The following is a 21,188-nucleotide window of genomic DNA, read 5'->3' on the forward strand; positions in this document are numbered from 1 at the left end:
GGGCAGTCAGAAGTTACTGGGCCACAGTTGTATCAATGAGGACTGTGTACTTCCTGTGCCCTGGGGCATTCGTACTCTGGTCCCTCAAACTAGGGTGGAAGCCCCCCTTTAGCACATGACTCTCAGAATAACAAGTCAGAGCAGACATTAGTGTAACTGGGTACTCACACTTGTGAAAGGCACAGGTGCAAGTAGTGAACTGCAACCTGACCTCACAGCATACACTTTAGACATCCTTTGTAAACACACACACATATTTTCAGTCTAACTTGTTTACATTTTACATCAATAAATATGGTAATATTTGTACTTGAAATGTTTAATTTGCCTACCTTTGGCGCATATTTCTAGTACCTTATATTTTAACTTTTCTCCATTCGGGTGTATACAATTGGTATAATGTCAGAAAGGGAGAAGACGACCGAGAATGCCTAAGAATGTGCGCTTACATGCTTTTAAGAACATATGTCTGGTGTTGTGACAAAACAGCAGTGACCACTTCAGCTCAGCACTTGCTTCTTCCTCTGCTGTCCCAAAATATTGTGGAATCACTAGTCTCTGCGCCTCTGACAAGGCTGCTGACATCCAATTGATGATTTGTAGCCTTGTGGGCTGTGAGTGCTTTGGCTATGCTGCCTCCTGGCAGTCACTCTGTGAAGATGCAGGTACCTGGGAACAACCCATACTACTTCTGAGCTGTTTCTTCTCTGTGTGAACCAATCCAGTGTCAGGACTGGAGTCGGTGCTGTTAGTAGATAGAGAAGGAGTATAACTCGAGCCCCAGGAGGGCAGCCTGGAGCCTGTGACAGGTGCAGGGGAGTGTTGTCAAGGAAGCAGCTGGAAGATAACTGGAGAGGGGTCTGTGGGGCCATCAGTCTGGTGAGGAAACCCAGGAGTGTCCTACGGGAGGGGCGTGGCTTTGTCTGGCTCAAGGGGAGGGGTTAGTAATAGTGAATGCAGGGACTGCTGCTGTCCTCCGTGTCCTGGGCTCTGTGTATGTGTAGAAGCTCTAAGGTTGTAAATAATGAGACCTGACAGGTTTTTGCAGAAATGATGACTTCTGGTCATTCCTTCTCTTTTGTCAGAAGTGAAGTGTCTGTTACCCCAATTGATTGTGTACTACTGAGAAGAAGAATATAACTCTCAGTGTACGGAATGCAGTGTGACCTAGGAGACACCTCACATACACTGAGCTGTATGATGAGTTCACAGTTCCCATATGGTCTAGCGGTTAGGATTCTTGGTTTTCACCCAGGCGGCCCGGGTTCGACTCCTGGTATGGGAACTCCATTTATTTTTTTTCACTACTCAGACATTTTCATCTTTCTCAGTTTTTTTCTATAAACCTAAATGCACCTAAAGTCTTAATAAATGTCACTTGCTTTGTCTTCTGCTTCCATCTAATGCCGTTAGAGGTTTACACCGACCCCCAGATCTACTGCCCTCTCTCCCCAGCCCTTGACCTGTACATTAATACTATGAAGGGTTATTCCTTGTTTTTCTTTTATTGCACAACAAAAAGTACAGGTTATATAAAGAGACCGGAGCACAGAGAAGAAGGCAGCAATTGACTGTGGTCCCACCATGGGAAATTCGCATTTTATTACCTGCCCCTTCCATACTGTGGGTTCATCATTTGTTTTATGACATGATTTCCCTGCTGTGTTGTATCTAGTATAAGACTTGAGTACTTTATGTGTTTTATATCATCTGTGATATTGCAGCTGTTGTTTGCAGTGTCCACATTTTGCAACCAGTGTGCTTTGTACCCTCACTGCTGCTCTCTCAGAGAGGGTAGGCTGAACACTACCGGTAGTATCAGACACCAGAGATGCCTCCTGTACCTGGAATAAAACTCTGCTTCTTTGTAAGAAATACAGGGGTGAAGATCTGCTGCATTCACAGTGACCCACTGACTCTTTTACAAAGGTGCCCAGCCGTGCAAAGACTCTTGGTGGTTAGTTAAGGGGCCATGCTAAATGGAGATTTCGAAGCATCAGACGAGACGTTTTCTTTGTTTCTGCATCAGCAAAAGTATATTTCTGTTTTTATGTTATTACTTGTGAAATACACATTTTAGTTGTGCTGTTGGATTTGTCATGTTTGATTTACAGTGTGAACGAATTCAAGCGATAGACAGTAGGTGGTGACTGACACTGCTTCAGGACTCCTAGGGTTGAGGATCGTGGACGTTGGTTCCATTGTGTAATGATTAGCACTCTGGACTCTGAATCCAGCAATCTGAGTTCCAATATCGGTAGGACCTGGAATGTTTGTAATAATACTTTTGTTTTAATTTATTGCAGGTCTTGAGCAGGAAACCATTTGTATCTCTGACATAACCCATCTCTTCCTCTTTTTATTCCCCTCGTGGTTTCTGTGGTTTGGGGGCATCTATACATTATTCTATAGGCGTTGCTGGGGACCCTTGATGCTACACACAGGTGTTGTCTACGTCCTGTGTCTGTGTGGACACCTCTCTACTCTGGCTACACAACTGTAAGATGCACAGTGTGGACCTGACTCCACTTGGCCTTCACACCGGATAACTTACAAGGAGAGAGAAACTTACGGAAATGTACGGTGTGAAGAACGACTTTACCAAAGTGTTAATGTATGAAATTGCCCTCTGCTTTTTTTTTGTGAGTTGCAAATGGTAACCTTTGACTAAAGCAAGTACTCAAAAATAAACAGTTTTCAGCTGGACTCATATAACTTGCATTTGCAGTGGAAGATCTGCCTGGAGCAGTATATGAGTGTGAAAAGGTCTCTAGTTTTGTCTTGAAATACCAGAGACTTCGGCGCTCTCCACCAGTCTCCTTCGACATCACATCCTGATGCTGAACAGTATTAGCACATAAATGAATAAAAAACTGGCTGACGTGTACATGCACATGTGTGCATATGTACCACAGTGCTATAGTCTGATGCCATATATGTGCCAGTCTGTGGGGTCAAAGGGCAGTCAGAAGTTACTGGGCCACAGTTGTATCAATGAGGACTGTGTACTTCCTGTGCCCTGGGGAATTCATACTCTGGTCCCTCAAACTAGGGTGGAAGCCCCCCTCTAGCACATGACTCTCAGAATAACAAGTCAGAGCAGACATTAGTGTAACTGGGTACTCACACTTGTGAAAGGCACAAGTGCAAGTAGTGAACTGCAACCTGACCTCACAGCATACACTTTAGACATCCTTTGTAAACACACACACATATTTTCAGTCTAACTTGTTTACATTTTACATCAATAAATATGGTAATATTTGTACTTGAAATGTTTAATTTGCCTACCTTTGGCGCATATTCCTAGTACCTTATATTTTAACTTTTCTCCATTCGGGTGTATACAATTGGTATAATGTCAGAAAGGGAGAAGACGACCGAGAATGCCTAAGAATGTGCGCTTACATGCTTTTAAGAACATATGTCTGGTGTTGTGACAAAACAGCAGTGACCACTTCAGCTCAGCACTTGCTTCTTCCTCTGCTGTCCCAAAATATTGTGGAATCACTAGTCTCTGCGCCTCTGACAAGGCTGCTGACATCCAATTGATGATTTGTAGCCTTGTGGGCTGTGAGTGCTTTGGCTGTGCTGCCCCCTGGCAGTCACTCTGTGAAGATGCAGGTACCTGGGAACAACCCAGACTACTTCTGAGCTGTTTCTTCTCTGTGTGAACCAATCCAGTGTCAGGACTGGAGTCGGTGCTGTTAGTAGATAGAGAAGGAGTATAACTCGAGCCCCAGGAGGGCAGCCTGGAGCCTGTGACAGGTGCAGGGGAGTGTCGTCAAGGAAGCAGCTGGAAGATAACTGGAGAGGGGTCTGTGGGGCCATCAGTCTGGTGAGGAAACCCAGGAGTGTCCTACGGGAGGGGCGTGGCTTTGTCTGGCTCAAGGGGAGGGGTTAGTAATAGTGAATGCAGGGACTGCTGCTGTCCTCCGTGTCCTGGGCTCTGTGTATGTGTAGAAGCTCTAAGGTTGTAAATAATGAGACCTGACAGGTTGTGGCAGAAATTATGACTTCTGGTCATTCCTTCTCTTTTGTCAGAAGTGAGGTGTCTGTTACCCCAATTGATTGTGTACTACTGAGAAGAAGAATATAACTCTCAGTGTACGGAATGCAGTGTGACCTAGGAGACACCTCACATACACTGAGCTGTATGATGAGTTCACAGTTCCCATATGGTCTAGTGGTTAGGATTCCTGGTTTTCACCCAGGCGGCCCGGGTTCGACTCCCGGTATGGGAACTCCATTTAATTTTTTTCACTACTCAGACATTTTCATCTTTCTCAGTTTTTTTCTATAAACCTAAATGCACCTAAAGTCTTAATAAATGTCACTTGCTTTGTCTTCTGCTTCCATCTAATGCCGTCAGAGGTTTACACCGACCCCCAGATCTACTGCCCTCTCTCCCCAGCCCTTGACCTGTACATTAATACTATGAAGGGTTATTCCTTGTTTTTCTTTTATTGCACAACAAAAAGTACAGATTATATAAAGAGACCGGGGCACAGAGAAGAAGCCAGCAATTGACTGTGGTCCCACCATGGGAAATTCGCATTTTATTACCTGCCCCTTCCATACTGTGTGTTCATCATTTGTTTTATGACATGATTTCCCTGCTGTGTTGTATCTAGTATAAGACTTGAGTACTTTATGTGTTTTATATCATCTGTGATATTGCAGCTGTTGTTTGCAGTGTCCACATTTTGCAACCAGTGTGCTTTGTACCCTCACTGCTGCTCTCTCAGAGAGGGTAGGCTGAACACTACCGGTAGTATCAGACACCAGAGATGCCTCCTGTACCTGGAATAAAACTCTGCTTCTTTGTAAGAAATACAGGGGTGAAGATCTGCTGCATTCACAGTGACCCACTGACTCTTTTACAAAGGTTCCCAGCCGTGCAAAGACTCTTGGTGGTTAGTTAAGGGGCCATGCTAAATGGAGATTTCGAAGCATCAGACGAGACGTTTTCTTTGTTTCTGCATCAGCAAAAGTATATTTCTGTTTTTATGTTATTACTTGTGAAATACACATTTTAGTTGTGCTGTTGGATTTGTCATGTTTGATTTACAGTGTGAAGGAATTCAAGCGATAGACAGTAGGTGGTGACTGACACTGCTTCAGGACTCCTAGGGTTGAGGATCGTGGACGTTGGTTCCATCGTGTAATGATTAACACTCTGGACTCTGAATCCAGCAATCTGAGTTCCAATATCGGTAGGACCTGGAATGTTTGTAATAATACTTTTGTTTTAATTTATTGCAGGTCTTGAGCAGGAAACCATTTGTATCTCTGACATAACCCGTCTCTTCCTCTTTTCATTTCCCTCGTGGTTTCTGCGGTTTGGGGGTATCTATACATTATTCTATAGGCGTTGCTGGGGACACTTGATGCTACACACAGGTGTTGTCTACATCCTGTGTCTGTGTGGACACCTCTCTACTCTGGCTACACAACTGTAAGATGCACAGTGTGGACCTGACTCCACTTGGCCTTCACACCGGATAACTTACAAGGAGAGAGAAACTTACGGAAATGTACGGTGTGAAAGAACGACTTTACCAGAGTGTTAATGTATGAAATTGCCCTTTGCTTTTTTTTTGTGAGTTGCAAATGGTAACATTTGACTAAAGCAAGTACCCAAAAATAAACAGTTTTCAGCTGGACTCATATAACTTGCATTTGCAGTGAAAGATCTGCCTGGAGCAGTATATGAGTGTGAAAAGGTCTCTAGTTTTGTCTTGAAATACTAGAGACTTCGGCACTCTCCACCAGTCTCCTTCGACATCACATCCTGATGCTGAACAGTATTAGCACATAAATGAATAAAAAACTGGCTGACGTGTACATGCACATGTGTGCATATGTACCACGGTGCTATAGTCTGATGACATATATGTGCCAGTCTGTGGGGTCAAAGGGCAGTCAGAAGTTACTGGGCCACAGTTGTATCAATGAGGACTGTGTACTTCCTGTGCCCTGGGGCATTCGTACTCTGGTCCCTCAAACTAGGGTGGAAGCCCCCCTTTAGCAGATGACTCTCAGAATAACAAGTCAGAGCAGACATTAGTGTAACTGGGTACTCACACTTGTGAAAGGCACAAGTGCAAGTAGTGAACTGCAACTTGACCTCACAGCATACACTTTAGACATCCTTTGTAAACACACACACATATTTTCAGTCTAACTTGTTTACATTTTACATCAATAAATATGGTAATATTTGTACTTGAAATGTTTAATTTGCCTACCTTTGGCGCATATTCCTAGTACCTTATATTTTAACTTTTCTCCATTCGGGTGTATACAATTGGTATAATGTCAGAAAGGGAGAAGACGACCGAGAATGCCTAAGAATGTGCGCTTACATGCTTTTAAGAACATATGTCTGGTGTTGTGACAAAACAGCAGTGACCACTTCAGCTCAGCACTTGCTTCTTCCTCTGCTGTCCCAAAATATTGTGGAATCACTAGTCTCTGCGCCTCTGACAAGGCTGCTGACATCCAATTGATGATTTGTAGCCTTGTGGGCTGTGAGTGCTTTGGCTGTGCTGCCCCCTGGCAGTCACTCTGTGAAGATGCAGGTACCTGGGAACAACCCAGACTACTTCTGAGCTGTTTCTTCTCTGTGTGAACCAATCCAGTGTCAGGACTGGAGTCGGTGCTGTTAGTAGATAGAGAAGGAGTATAACTCGAGCCCCAGGAGGGCAGCCTGGAGCCTGTGACAGGTGCAGGGGAGTGTCGTCAAGGAAGCAGCTGGAAGATAACTGGAGAGGGGTCTGTGGGGCCATCAGTCTGGTGAGGAAACCCAGGAGTGTCCTACGGGAGGGGCGTGGCTTTGTCTGGCTCAAGGGGAGGGGTTAGTAATAGTGAATGCAGGGACTGCTGCTGTCCTCCGTGTCCTGGGCTCTGTGTATGTGTAGAAGCTCTAAGGTTGTAAATAATGAGACCTGACAGGTTGTGGCAGAAATGATGACTTCTGGTCATTCCTTCTCTTTTGTCAGAAGTGAAGTGTCTGTTACCCCAATTGATTGTGTACTACTGAGAAGAAGAATATAACTCTCAGTGTACGGAATGCAGTGGGACCTAGGAGACACCTCACATACACTGAGCTGTATGATGAGTTCACAGTTCCCATATGGTCTAGCGGTTAGGATTCCTGGTTTTCACCCAGGTGGCCCGGGTTCGACTCCCGGTATGGGAACTCCATTTAATTTTTTTCACTCCTCAGACATTTTCATCTTTCTCAGTTTTTTTCTATAAACCTAAATGCACCTAAAGTCTTAATAAATGTCACTTGCTTTGTCTTCTGCTTCCATCTAATGCCGTCAGAGGTTTACACCGACCCCCAGATCTACTGCCCTCTCTCCCCAGCCCTTGACCTGTACATTAATACTATGAAGGGTTATTCCTTGTTTTTCTTTTATTGCACAACAAAAAGTACAGATTATATAAAGAGACCGGGGCACAGAGAAGAAGCCAGCAATTGACTGTGGTCCCACCATGGGAAATTCGCATTTTATTACCTGCCCCTTCCATACTGTGTGTTCATCATTTGTTTTATGACATGATTTCCCTGCTGTGTTGTATCTAGTATAAGACTTGAGTACTTTATGTGTTTTATATCATCTGTGATATTGCAGCTGTTGTTTGCAGTGTCCACATTTTGCAACCAGTGTGCTTTGTACCCTCACTGCTGCTCTCTCAGAGAGGGTAGGCTGAACACTACCGGTAGTATCAGACACCAGAGATGCCTCCTGTACCTGGAATAAAACTCTGCTTCTTTGTAAGAAATACAGGGGTGAAGATCTGCTGCATTCACAGTGACCCACTGACTCTTTTACAAAGGTTCCCAGCCGTGCAAAGACTCTTGGTGGTTAGTTAAGGGGCCATGCTAAATGGAGATTTCGAAGCATCAGACGAGACGTTTTCTTTGTTTCTGCATCAGCAAAAGTATATTTCTGTTTTTATGTTATTACTTGTGAAATACACATTTTAGTTGTGCTGTTGGATTTGTCATGTTTGATTTACAGTGTGAACGAATTCAAGCGATAGACAGTAGGTGGTGACTGACACTGCTTCAGGACTCCTAGGGTTGAGGATCGTGGACGTTGGTTCCATTGTGTAATGATTAACACTCTGGACTCTGAATCCAGCAATCTGAGTTCCAATATCGGTAGGACCTGGAATGTTTCTAATAATACTTTTGTTTTAATTTATTGCAGGTCTTGAGCAGGAAACCATTTGTATCTCTGACATAACCCGTCTCTTCCTCTTTTCATTCCCCTCGTGGTTTCTGCGGTTTGGGGGTATCTATACATTATTCTATAGGCGTTGCTGGGGACACTTGATGCTACACACAGGTGTTGTCTACGTCCTGTGTCTGTGTGGACACCTCTCTACTCTGGCTACACAACTGTAAGATGCACAGTGTGGACCTGACTCCACTTGGCCTTCACACCGGATAACTTACAAGGAGAGAGAAACTTACGGAAATGTACGGTGTGAACGAACGACTTTACCAAAGTGTTAATGTATGAAATTGCCCTTTGCTTTTTTTTTGTGAGTTGCAAATGGTAACATTTGACTAAAGCAAGTACCCAAAAATAAACAGTTTTTAGCTGGACTCATATAACTTGCATTTGCAGTGGAAGATCTGCCTGGAGCAGTATATGAGTGTGAAAAGGTCTCTAGTTTTGTCTTGAAATACTAGAGACTTCGGCGCTCTCCACCAGTCTCCTTCGACATCACATCCTGATGCTGAACAGTATTAGCACATAAATGAATAAAAAACTGGCTGACGTGTACATGCACATGTGTGCATATGTACCACGGTGCTATAGTCTGATGACATATATGTGCCAGTCTGTGGGGTCAAAGGGCAGTCAGAAGTTACTGGGCCACAGTTGTATCAATGAGGACTGTGTACTTCCTGTGCCCTGGGGCATTCGTACTCTGGTCCCTCAAACTAGGGTGGAAGCCCCCCTTTAGCAGATGACTCTCAGAATAACAAGTCAGAGCAGACATTAGTGTAACTGGGTACTCACACTTGTGAAAGGCACAAGTGCAAGTAGTGAACTGCAACCTGACCTCACAGCATACACTTTAGACATCCTTTGTAAACACACACACATATTTTCAGTCTAACTTGTTTACATTTTACATCAATAAATATGGTAATATTTGTACTTGAAATGTTTAATTTGCCTACCTTTGGCGCACGTTCCTAGTACCTTATATTTTAACTTTTCTCCATTCGGGTGTATACAATTGGTATAATGTCAGAAAGGGAGAAGACGACCGAGAATGCCTAAGAATGTGCGCTTACATGCTTTTAAGAACATATGTCTGGTGTTGTGACAAAACAGCAGTGACCACTTCAGCTCAGCACTTGCTTCTTCCTCTGCTGTCCCAAAATATTGTGGAATTACTAGTCTCTGCGCCTCTGACAAGGCTGCTGACATCCAATTGATGATTTGTAGCCTTGTGGGCTGTGAGTGCTTTGGCTGTGCTGCCCCCTGGCAGTCACTCTGTGAAGATGCAGGTACCTGGGAACAACCCAGACTACTTCTGAGCTGTTTCTTCTCTGTGTGAACCAATCCAGTGTCAGGACTGGAGTCGGTGCTGTTAGTAGATAGAGAAAGAGTATAACTCGAGCCCCAGGAGGGCAGCCTGGAGCCTGTGACAGGTGCAGGGGAGTGTCGTCAAGGAAGCAGCTGGAAGATAACTGGAGAGGGGTCTGTGGGACCATCAGTCTGGTGAGGAAACCCAGGAGTGTCCTACGGATGGGGCGTGGCTTTGTCTGGCTCAAGGGGAGGGGTTAGTAATAGTGAATGCAGGGACTGCTGCTGTCCTCCGTGTCCTGGGCTCTGTGTATGTGTAGAAGCTCTAAGGTTGTAAATAATGAGACCTGACAGGTTGTGGCAGAAATGATGACTTCTGGTCATTCCTTCTCTTTTGTCAGAAGTGAAGTGTCTGTTACCCCAATTGATTGTGTACTACTGAGAAGAAGAATATAACTCTCAGTGTACGGAATGCAGTGTGACCTAGGAGACACCTCACATACACTGAGCTGTATGACAAGTTCACAGTTCCCATATGGTCTATCGGTTAGGATTCCTTTTTTTCACCCTGGCGGCCCAGGTTCAACTCCCGGTATGGGAACTCCATTTTTTTTTTTTCACTACTCAGACATTTTAATCTTTCTCAGTTTTTTTCTATAAACCTAAATGCATCTAAAGTCTTAATAAATGTCACTTGCTTTGTCTTCTGCTTCCATCTAATGCCGTCAGAGGTTTACACCGACCCCCAGATCTACTGCCCTCTCTCCCCAGCCCTTGACCTGTACATTAATACTATGAAGGGTTATTCCTTGTTTTTCTTTTATTGCACAACAAAAAGTACAGATTATATAAAGAGACCGGGGCACAGAGAAGAAGGCAGCAATTGACTGTGGTCCCACCATGGGAAATTCGCATTTTATTACCTGCCCCTTCCATACTGTGGGTTCATCATTTGTTTTATGACATGATTTCCCTGCTGTGTTGTATCTAGTATAAGACTTGAGTACTTTATGTGTTTTATATCATCTGTGATATTGCAGCTGTTGTTTGCAGTGTCCACATTTTGCAACCAGTGTGCTTTGTACCCTCACTGCTGCTCTCTCAGAGAGGGTAGGCTGAACACTACCGGTAGTATCAGACACCAGAGATGCCTCCTGTACCTGGAATAAAACTCTGCTTCTTTGTAAGAAATACAGGGGTGAAGATCTGCTGCATTCACAGTGACCCACTGACTCTTTTACAAAGGTGCCCAGCCGTGCAAAGACTCTTGGTGGTTAGTTAAGGGGCCATGCTAAATGGAGATTTCGAAGCATCAGACGAGACGTTTTCTTTGTTTCTGCATCAGCAAAAGTATATTTCTGTTTTTATGTTATTACTTGTGAAATACACATTTTAGTTGTGCTGCTGGATTTGTCATGTTTGATTTACAGTGTGAACGAATTCAAGCGATAGGCAGTAGGTGGTGACTGACACTGCTTCAGGACTCCTAGGGTTGAGGATCGTGGACGTTGGTTCCATTGTGTAATGATTAGCACTCTGGACTCTGAATCCAGCAATCTGAGTTCCAATATCGGTAGGACCTGGAATGTTTGTAATAATACTTTTGTTTTAATTTATTGCAGGTCTTGAACAGGAAACCATTTGTATCTCTGACATAACCCGTCTCTTCCTCTTTTTATTCCTCTCGTGGTTTCTGCGGTTTGGGGGCATCTATACATTATTCTATAGGCGTTGCTGGGGACACTTGATGCTACACACAGGTGTTGTCTACGTCCTGTGTCTGTGTGGACACCTCTCTACTCTGGCTACACAACTGTAAGATGCACAGTGTGGACCTGACTCCACTTGGCCTTCACACCGGATAACTTACAAGGAGAGAGAAACTTACGGAAATGTACGGTGTGAAAGAACGACTTTACCAAAGTGTTAATGTATGAAATTGCCCTTTGCTTTTTTTTTGTGAGTTGCAAATGGTAACCTTTGACTAAAGCAAGTACCCAAAAATAAACAGTTTTCAGCTGGACTCATATAACTTGCATTTGCAGTGGAAGATCTGCCTGGAGCAGTATATGAGTGTGAAAAGGTCTCTAGTTTTGTCTTGAAATACCAGAGACTTCGGCGCTCTCCACCAGTCTCCTTCGACATCACATCCTGATGCTGAACAGTATTAGCACATAAATGAATAAAAAACTGGCTGACGTGTACATGCACATGTGTGCATATGTACCACGGTGCTATAGTCTGATGACATATATGTGCCAGTCTGTGGGGTCAAAGGGCAGTCAGAAGTTACTGGGCCACAGCTGTATCAATGAGGACTGTGTACTTCCTGTGCCCTGGGGCATTCGTACTCTGGTCCCTCAAACTAGGGTGGAAGCCCCCCTTTAGCACATGACTCTCAGAATAACAAGTCAGAGCAGACATTAGTGTAACTGGGTACTCACACTTGTGAAAGGCACAAGTGCAAGTAGTGAACTGCAACCTGACCTCACAGCATACACTTTAGACATCCTTTGTAAACACACACACATATTTTCAGTCTAACTTGTTTACATTTTACATCAATAAATATGGTAATATTTGTACTTGAAATGTTTAATTTGCCTACCTTTGGCGCATATTCCTAGTACCTTATATTTTAACTTTTCTCCATTCGGGTGTATACAATTGGTATAATGTCAGAAAGGGAGAAGACGACCGAGAATGCCTAAGAATGTGCGCTTACATGCTTTTAAGAACATATGTCTGGTGTTGTGACAAAACAGCAGTGACCACTTCAGCTCAGCACTTGCTTCTTCCTCTGCTGTCCCAAAATATTGTGGAATTACTAGTCTCTGCACCTCTGACAAGGCTGCTGACATCCAATTGATGATTTGTAGCCTTGTGGGCTGTGAGTGCTTTGGCTGTGCTGCCCCCTGGCAGTCACTCTGTGAAGATGCAGGTACCTGGGAACAACCCAGACTACTTCTGAGCTGTTTCTTCTCTGTGTGAACCAATCCAGTGTCAGGACTGGAGTCGGTGCTGTTAGTAGATAGAGAAGGAGTATAACTCGAGCCCCAGGAGGGCTGCCTGGAGCCTGTGACAGGTGCAGGGGAGTGTCGTCAAGGAAGCAGCTGGAAGATAACTGGAGAGGGGTCTGTGGGGCCATCAGTCTGGTGAGGAAACCCAGGAGTGTCCTACGGATGGGGCGTGGCTTTGTCTGGCTCAAGGGGAGGGGTTAGTAATAGTGAATGCAGAGACTGCTGCTGTCCTCTGTGTCCTGGGCTCTGTGTATGTGTAGAAGCTCTAAGGTTGTAAATAATGAGACCTGACAGGTTGTGGCAGAAATGATGACTTCTGGTCATTCCTTCTCTTTTGTCAGAAGTGAAGTGTCTGTTACCCCAATTGATTGTGTACTACTGAGAAGAAGAATATAACTCTCAGTGTACGGAATGCACTGTGACCTAGGAGACACCTCACATACACTGAGCTGTATGATGAGTTCACAGTTCCCATATGGTCTAGTGGTTAGGATTGTTGGTTTTCACCCAGGCGGCCTGGGTTCGACTCCCGGTATGGGAACTCCATTTATTTTTTTTCACTACTCAGACATTTTAATCTTTCTCAGTTTTTTCTATAAACCTAAATGCACCTAAAGTCTTAATAAATGTCACTTGCTTTGTCTTCTGCTTCTATCTAATGCCGTCAGAGGTTTACACCGACCCCCAGATCTACTGCCCTCTCTCCCCAGCCCTTGACCTGTACATTAATACTATGAAGGGTTATTCCTTGTTTTTCTTTTATTGCACAACAAAAAGTACAGATTATATAAAGAGACCGGGGCACAGAGAAGAAGGCAGCAATTGACTGTGGTCCCACCATGGGAAATTCGCATTTTATTACCTGCCCCTTCCATACTGTGTGTTCATCATTTGTTTTATGACATGATTTCCCTGCTGTGTTGTATCTAGTATAAGACTTGAGTACTTTATGTGTTTTATATCATCTGTGATATTGCAGCTGTTGTTTGCAGTGTCCACATTTTGCAACCAGTGTGCTTTGTACCCTCACTGCTGCTCTCTCAGAGAGGGTAGGCTGAACACTACCGGTAGTATCAGACACCAGAGATGCCTCCTGTACCTGGAATAAAACTCTGCTTCTTTGTAAGAAATACAGGGGTGAAGATCTGCTGCATTCACAGTGACCCACTGACTCTTTTACAAAGGTTCCCAGCCGTGCAAAGACTCTTGGTGGTTAGTTAAGGGGCCATGCTAAATGGAGATTTCGAAGCATCAGACGAGACGTTTTCTTTGTTTCTGCATCAGCAAAAGTATATTTCTGTTTTTATGTTATTACTTGTGAAATACACATTTTAGTTGTGCTGTTGGATTTGTCATGTTTGATTTACAGTGTGAACGAATTCAAGCGATAGACAGTAGGTGGTGACTGACACTGCTTCAGGACTCCTAGGGTTGAGGATCGTGGACGTTGGTTCCATCGTGTAATGATTAGCACTCTGGACTCTGAATCCAGCAATCTGAGTTCCAATATCGGTAGGACCTGGAATGTTTGTAATAATACTTTTGTTTTAATTTATTGCAGGTCTTGAGCAGGAAACCATTTGTATCTCTGAGATAACCCGTCTCTTCCTCTTTTTATTCCCCTCGTGGTTTTTGTGGTTTGGGGGCATCTATACATTATTCTATAGGCGTTGCTGGGGACACTTGATGCTACACACAGGTGTTGTCTACGTCCTGTGTCTGTGTGGACACCTCTCTACTCTGGCTACACAACTGTAAGATGCACAGTGTGGACCTGACTCCACTTGGCCTTCACACCGGATAACTTACAAGGAGAGAGAAACTTACGGAAATGTACGGTGTGAAAGAACGACTTTACCAAAGTGTTAATGTATGAAATTGCCCTTTGCTTTTTTTTTGTGAGTTGCAAATGGTAACATTTGACTAAAGCAAGTACCCAAAATTAAACAGTTTTCAGCTGGACTCATATAACTTGCATTTGCAGTGGAAGATCTGCCTGGAGCAGTATATGAGTGTGAAAAGGTCTCTAGTTTTGTCTTGAAATACCAGAGACTTCGGCGCTCTCCACCAGTCTCCTTCGACATCACATCCTGATGCTGAACAGTATTAGCACATAAATGAATAAAAAACTGGCTGACGTGTACATGCACATGTGTGCATATGTACCACGGTGCTATAGTCTGATGACATATATGTGCCAGTCTGTGGGGTCAAAGGGCAGTCAGAAGTTACTGGGCCACAGTTGTATCAACGAGGACTGTGTACTTCCTGTGCCCTGGGGCATTCGTACTCTGGTCCCTCAAACTAGGGTGGAAGCCCCCCTTTAGCACATGACTCTCAGAATAACAAGTCAGAGCAGACATTAGTGTAACTGGGTACTCACACTTGTGAAAGGCACAAGTGCAAGTAGTGAACTGCAACCTGACCTCACAGCATACACTTTAGACATCCTTTGTAAACACACACACATATTTTCAGTCTAACTTGTTTACATTTTACATCAATAAATATGGTAATATTTGTACTTGAAATGTTTAATTTGCTTACCTTTGGCGCATATTCCTAGTACCTTATATTTTAACTTTTCTCCATTCGGGTGTATACAATTGGTATAATGTCAGAAAGGGAGAAGACGAGCGAGAATGCCTAAGAATGTGCGCTTACATGCTTTTAAGAACATATGTCTGGTGTTGTGACAAAACAGCAGTGACCACTTCAGCTCAGCACTTGCTTCTTCCTCTGCTGTCCCAAAATATTGTGGAATTACTAGTCTCTGCGCCTCTGACAAGGCTGCTGACATCCGATTGATGATTTGTAGCCTTGTGGGCTGTGAGTGCTTTGGCTGTGCTGCCCCCTGGCAGTCACTCTGTGAAGATGCAGGTACCTGGGAACAACACAGACTACTTCTGAGCTGTTTCTTCTCTGTTTGAACCAATCCAGTGTCAGGACTGGAGTCGGTGCTGTTAGTAGATAGAGAAGGAGTATAACTCGAGCCCCAGGAGGGCAGCCTGGAGCCTGTGACAGGTGCAGGGGAGTGTCGTCAAGGAAGCAGCTGGAAGATAACTGGAGAGGGGTCTGTGGGGCCATCAGTCTGGTGAGGAAACCCAGGAGTGTCCTACGGATGGGGCGTGGCTTTGTCTGGCTCAAGGGGAGGGGTTAGTAATAGTGAATGCAGGGACTGCTGCTGTCCTCCGTGTCCAGGGCTCTGTGTAGGTGTAGAAGCTCTAAGGTTGTAAATAATGAGACCTGACAGGTTGTGGCAGAAATGATGACTTCTGGTCATTCCTTCTCTTTTGTCAGAAGTGAAGTGTCTGTTACCCCAATTGATTGTGTACTACTGAGAAGAAGAATATAACTCTCACTGTACGGAATGCAGTGTGACCTAGGAGACACCTCACATAGACTGAGCTGTATGATGAGTTCACAGTTCCCATATGGTCTAGTGGTTAAGATTGTTGGTTTTCACCCAGGCGGCCTGGGTTCGACTCCTGGTATGGGAACTCCATTTATTTTTTTTCACTACTCAGACATTTTAATCTTTCTCAGTTTTTTTCTATAAACCTAAATGCACCTAAAGTCTTAATAAATGTCACTTGCTTTGTCTTCTGCTTCCATCTAATGCCGTCAGAGGTTTACACCGACCCCCAGATCTACTGCCCTCTCTCCCCAGCCCTTGACCTGTACATTAATACTATGAAGGGTTATTCCTTGTTTTTCTTTTATTGCACAACAAAAAGTACAGATTATATAAAGAGACCGGGGCACAGAGAAGAAGGCAGCAATTGACTGTGGTCCCACCATGGGAAATTCACATTTTATTACCTGCCCCTTCCATACTGTGGGTTCATCATTTGTTTTATGACATGATTTCCCTGCTGTGTTGTATCTAGTATAAGACTTGAGTACTTTATGTGTTTTATATCATCTGTGATATTGCAGCTGTTGTTTGCAGTGTCCACATTTTGCAACCAGTGTGCTTTGTACCCTCACTGCTGCTCTCTCAGAGAGGGTAGGCTGAACACTACCGGTAGTATCAGACACCAGAGATGCCTCCTGTACCTGGAATAAAACTCTGCTTCTTTGTAAGAAATACAGGGGTGAAGATCTGCTGCATTCACAGTGACCCACTGACTCTTTTACAAAGGTTCCCAGCCGTGCAAAGACTCTTGGTGGTTTGTTAAGGGGCCATGCTAAATGGAGATTTCGAAGCATCAGACGAGACGTTTTCTTTGTTTCTGCATCAGCAAAAGTATATTTCTGTTTTTATGTTATTACTTGTGAAATACACATTTTAGTTGTGCTGTTGGATTTGTCATGTTTGATTTACAGTGTGAACGAATTCAAGAGATAGACAGTAGGTGGTGACTGACACTGCTTCAGGACTCCTAGGGTTGAGGATCGTGGACGTTGGTTCCATCGTGTAATGATTAGCACTCTGGACTCTGAATCCAGCAATCTGAGTTCCAATATCGGTAGGACCTGGAATGTTTGTAATAATACTTTTGTTTTAATTTATTGCAGGTCTTGAGCAGGAAACCATTTGTATCTCTGACATAACCCGTCTCTTCCTCTTTTCATTCCCCTCGTGGTTTCTGCGGTTTGGGGGCATCTATACATTATTCTATAGGCGTTGCTGGGGACCCTTGATGCTACACACAGGTGTTGTCTACGTCCTGTGTCTGTGTGAACACCTCTCTACTCTGGCTACACAACTGTAAGATGCACAGTGTGGACCTGACTCCACTTGGCCTTCACACCGGATAACTTACAAGGAGAGAGAAACTTACGGAAATGTACGGTGTGAAAGAACGACTTTACCAAAGTGTTAATGTATGAAATTGCCCTTTGCTTTTTTTTTGTGACTTGCAAATGGTAACCTTTGACTAAAGCAAGTACCCAAAAATAAACAGTTTTCAGCTGGACTCATATAACTTACATTTGCAGTGGAAGATCTGCCTGGAGCAGTATATGAGTGTGAAAAGGTCTCTAGTTTTGTCTTGAAATACCAGAGACTTCGGCGCTCTCCATCAGTCTCCTTCGACATCACATCCTGATGCTGAACAGTATTAGCACATAAATGAATAAAAAACTGGCTGACGTGTACATGCACATGTGTGCATATGTACCACGGTGCTATAGTCTGATGACATATATGTGCCAGTCTGTGGGGTCAAAGGGCAGTCAGAAGTTACTGGGACACAGTTGTATCAATGAGGACTGTGTACTTCCTGTGCCCTGGGGCATTCGTACTCTGGTCCCTCAAACTAGGGTGGAAGCCCCCCTTTAGCACATGACTCTCAGAAAAACAAGTCAGAGCTGACATTAGTGTAACTGGGTACTCACACTTGTGAAAGGCACAAGTGCAAGTAGTGAACTGCAACCTGACCTCACAGCATACACTTTAGACATCCTTTGTAAACACACACACATATTTTCAGTCTAACTTGTTTACATTTTACATCAATAAATATGGTAATATTTGTACTTGAAATGTTTAATTTGCCTACCTTTGGCGCATATTCCTAGTACCTTATATTTTAACTTTTCTCCATTCGGGTGCATACAATTGGTATAATGTCAGAAAGGGAGAAGACGACCGAGAATGCCTAAGAATGTGCGCTTACATGCTTTTAAGAACATATGTCTGGTGTTGTGACAAAACAGCAGTGACCACTTTAGCTCAGCACTTGCTTCTTCCTCTGCTGTCCCAAAATATTGTGGAATTACTAGTCTCTGCGCCTCTGACAAGGCTGCTGACATCCAATTGATGATTTGTAGCCTTGTGGGCTGTGAGTGCTTTGGCTGTGCTGCCCCCTGGCAGTCACTCTGTGAAGATGCAGGTACCTGGGAACAACCCAGACTACTTCTGAGCTGTTTCTTCTCTGTGTGAACCAATCCAGTGTCAGGACTGGAGTCGGTGCTGTTAGTAGATAGAGAAGGAGTATAACTCGAGCCCCAGGAGGGCAGCCTGGAGCCTGTGACAGGTGCAGGGGAGTGTCGTCAAGGAAGCAGCTGGAAGATAACTGGAGAGGGGTCTGTGGGGCCATCAGTCTGGTGAGGAAACCCAGGAGGGTCCTACGGATGGGGCGTGGCTTTGTCTGGCTCAAGGGGAGGGGTTAGTAATAGTGAATGCAGGGACTGCTGCTGTCCTCCGTGTCCTGGGCTCTGTGTATGTGTAGAAGCTCTAAGGTTGTAAATAATGAGACCTGACAGGTTGTGGCAGAAATGATGACTTCTGGTCATTCCTTCTCTTTTGTCAGAAGTGAAGTGTCTGTTACCCCAATTGATTGTGTACTACTGAGAAGAAGAATATAACTCTCAGTGTACGGAATGCAATGTGACCTAGGAGACACCTCACATACACTGAGCTGTATGATGAGTTCACAGTTCCCATATGGTCTAGTGGTTAAGATTGTTGGTTTTCACCCAGGCGTCCTGGGTTTGACTCCCGGTATGGGAACTCCATTTATTTTTTTTCACTACTCAGACATTTTAATCTTTCTTAGTTTTTTTCTATAAACCTAAATGCACCTAAAGTCTTAATAAATGTCACTTGCTTTGTCTTCTGCTTCTATCTAATGCCGTCAGAGGTTTACACCGACCCCCAGATCTACTGCCCTCTCTCCCCAGCCCTTGACCTGTACATTAATACTATGAAGGGTTATTCCTTGTTTTTCTTTTATTGCACAACAAAAAGTACAGATTATATAAAGAGACCGGGGCACAGAGAAGAAGGCAGCAATTGACTGTGGTCCCACCATGGGAAATTCGCATTTTATTACCTGCCCCTTCCATACTGTGTGTTCATCATTTGTTTTATGACATGATTTCCCTGCTGTGTTGTATCTAGTATAAGACTTGAGTACTTTATGTGTTTTATATCATCTGTGATATTGCAGCTGTTGTTTGCAGTGTCCACATTTTGCAACCAGTGTGCTTTGTACCCTCACTGCTGCTCTCTCAGAGAGGGTAGGCTGAACACTACCGGTAGTATCAGACACCAGAGATGCCTCCTGTACCTGGAATAAAACTCTGCTTCTTTGTAAGAAATACAGGGGTGAAGATCTGCTGCATTCACAGTGACCCACTGACTCTTTTACAAAGGTTCCCAGCCGTGCAAAGACTCTTGGTGGTTAGTTAAGGGGCCATGCTAAATGGAGATTTCGAAGCATCAGACGAGACGTTTTCTTTGTTTCTGCATCAGCAAAAGTATATTTCTGTTTTTATGTTATTACTTGTGAAATACACATTTTAGTTGTGCTGTTGGATTTGTCATGTTTGATTTACAGTGTGAACGAATTCAAGCGATAGACAGTAGGTGGTGACTGACACTGCTTCAGGACTCCTAGGGTTGAGGATCGTGGACGTTGGTTCCATCGTGTAATGATTAGCACTCTGGACTCTGAATCCAGCAATCTGAGTTCCAATATCGGTAGGACCTGGAATGTTTGTAATAATACTTTTGTTTTAATTTATTGCAGGTCTTGAGCAGGAAACCATTTGTATCTCTGAGATAACCCGTCTCTTCCTCTTTTTATTCCCCTCGTGGTTTTTGTGGTTTGGGGGCATCTATACATTATTCTATAGGCGTTGCTGGGGACACTTGATGCTACACACAGGTGTTGTCTACGTCCTGTGTCTGTGTGGACACCTCTCTACTCTGGCTACACAACTGTAAGATGCACAGTGTGGACCTGACTCCACTTGGCCTTCACACCGGATAACTTACAATGAGAGAGAAACTTACGGAAATGTACTGTGTGAAAGAACGACTTTACCAAAGGGTTAATGTATGAAATTGCCCTTTGCTTTTTTTTTGTGAGTTGCAAATGGTAACCTTTGACTAAAGCAAGTACCCAAAAATAAACAGTTTTCAGCTGGACTCATATAACTTGCATTTGCAGTGGAAGATCTGCCTGGAGCAGTATATGAGTGTGAAAAGGTCTCTAGTTTTGTTTTGAAATACCAGAGACTTCGGCGCTCTCCACCAGTCTCCTTCGACATCACATCCTGATGCTGAACAGTATTAGCACATAAATGAATAAAAAACTGGCTGACGTGTACATGCACATGTGTGCATATGTACCACGGTGCTATAGTCTGATGACATATATGTGCCAGTCTGTGGGGTCAAAGGGCAGTCAGAAGTTACTGGGCCACAGTTGTATCAATGAGGACTGTGTACTTCCTGTGCCCTGGGGCATTCGTACTCTGGTCCCTCAAACTAGGGTGGAAGCCCCCCTTTAGCACATGACTCTCAGAATAACAAGTGAGAGCAGACATTAGTGTAACTGGGTACTCACACTTGTGAAAGGCACAAGTGCAAGTAGTGAACTGCAACCTGACCTCACAGCATACACTTTAGACATCCTTTGTAAACACACACACATATTTTCAGTCTAACTTGTTTACATTTTACATCAATAAATATGGTAATATTTGTACTTGAAATGTTTAATTTGCCTACCTTTGGCGCATATTCCTAGTACCTTATATTTTAACTTTTCTCCATTCGGGTGCATACAATTGGTATAATGTCAGAAAGGGAGAAGACGACCGAGAATGCCTAAGAATGTGCGCTTACATGCTTTTAAGAACATATGTC

At 43.9% G+C, this 21,188-nt stretch overlaps 4 non-coding genes across 4 annotated transcripts; all 4 read left to right on the top strand.

Moving 5' to 3' along the window:
* Positions 1–1,213: 1,213 nt before the first annotated feature.
* TRNAE-UUC (transfer RNA glutamic acid (anticodon UUC)) lies at positions 1,214–1,285 on the top strand. The gene has a single exon. It is a non-coding gene; the product is annotated as a tRNA-Glu (tRNA).
* Positions 1,286–4,172: 2,887 nt separating this feature from the next.
* TRNAE-UUC (transfer RNA glutamic acid (anticodon UUC)) lies at positions 4,173–4,244 on the top strand. Its single transcript has one exon. It is a non-coding gene; the product is annotated as a tRNA-Glu (tRNA).
* Positions 4,245–7,132: 2,888 nt separating this feature from the next.
* Positions 7,133–7,204, top strand: TRNAE-UUC (transfer RNA glutamic acid (anticodon UUC)). The gene has a single exon. It is a non-coding gene; the product is annotated as a tRNA-Glu (tRNA).
* A 5,848-nt stretch (positions 7,205–13,052) lies between these two features.
* Positions 13,053–13,124, top strand: TRNAE-UUC (transfer RNA glutamic acid (anticodon UUC)). Its single transcript has one exon. It is a non-coding gene; the product is annotated as a tRNA-Glu (tRNA).
* The last annotated feature ends 8,064 nt before the right edge of the window (positions 13,125–21,188 follow it).

Source organism: Pleurodeles waltl, unplaced genomic scaffold, assembly GCF_031143425.1.
Source record: "Pleurodeles waltl isolate 20211129_DDA unplaced genomic scaffold, aPleWal1.hap1.20221129 scaffold_39, whole genome shotgun sequence".
NCBI lineage: Eukaryota > Metazoa > Chordata > Amphibia > Caudata > Salamandridae > Pleurodeles > Pleurodeles waltl.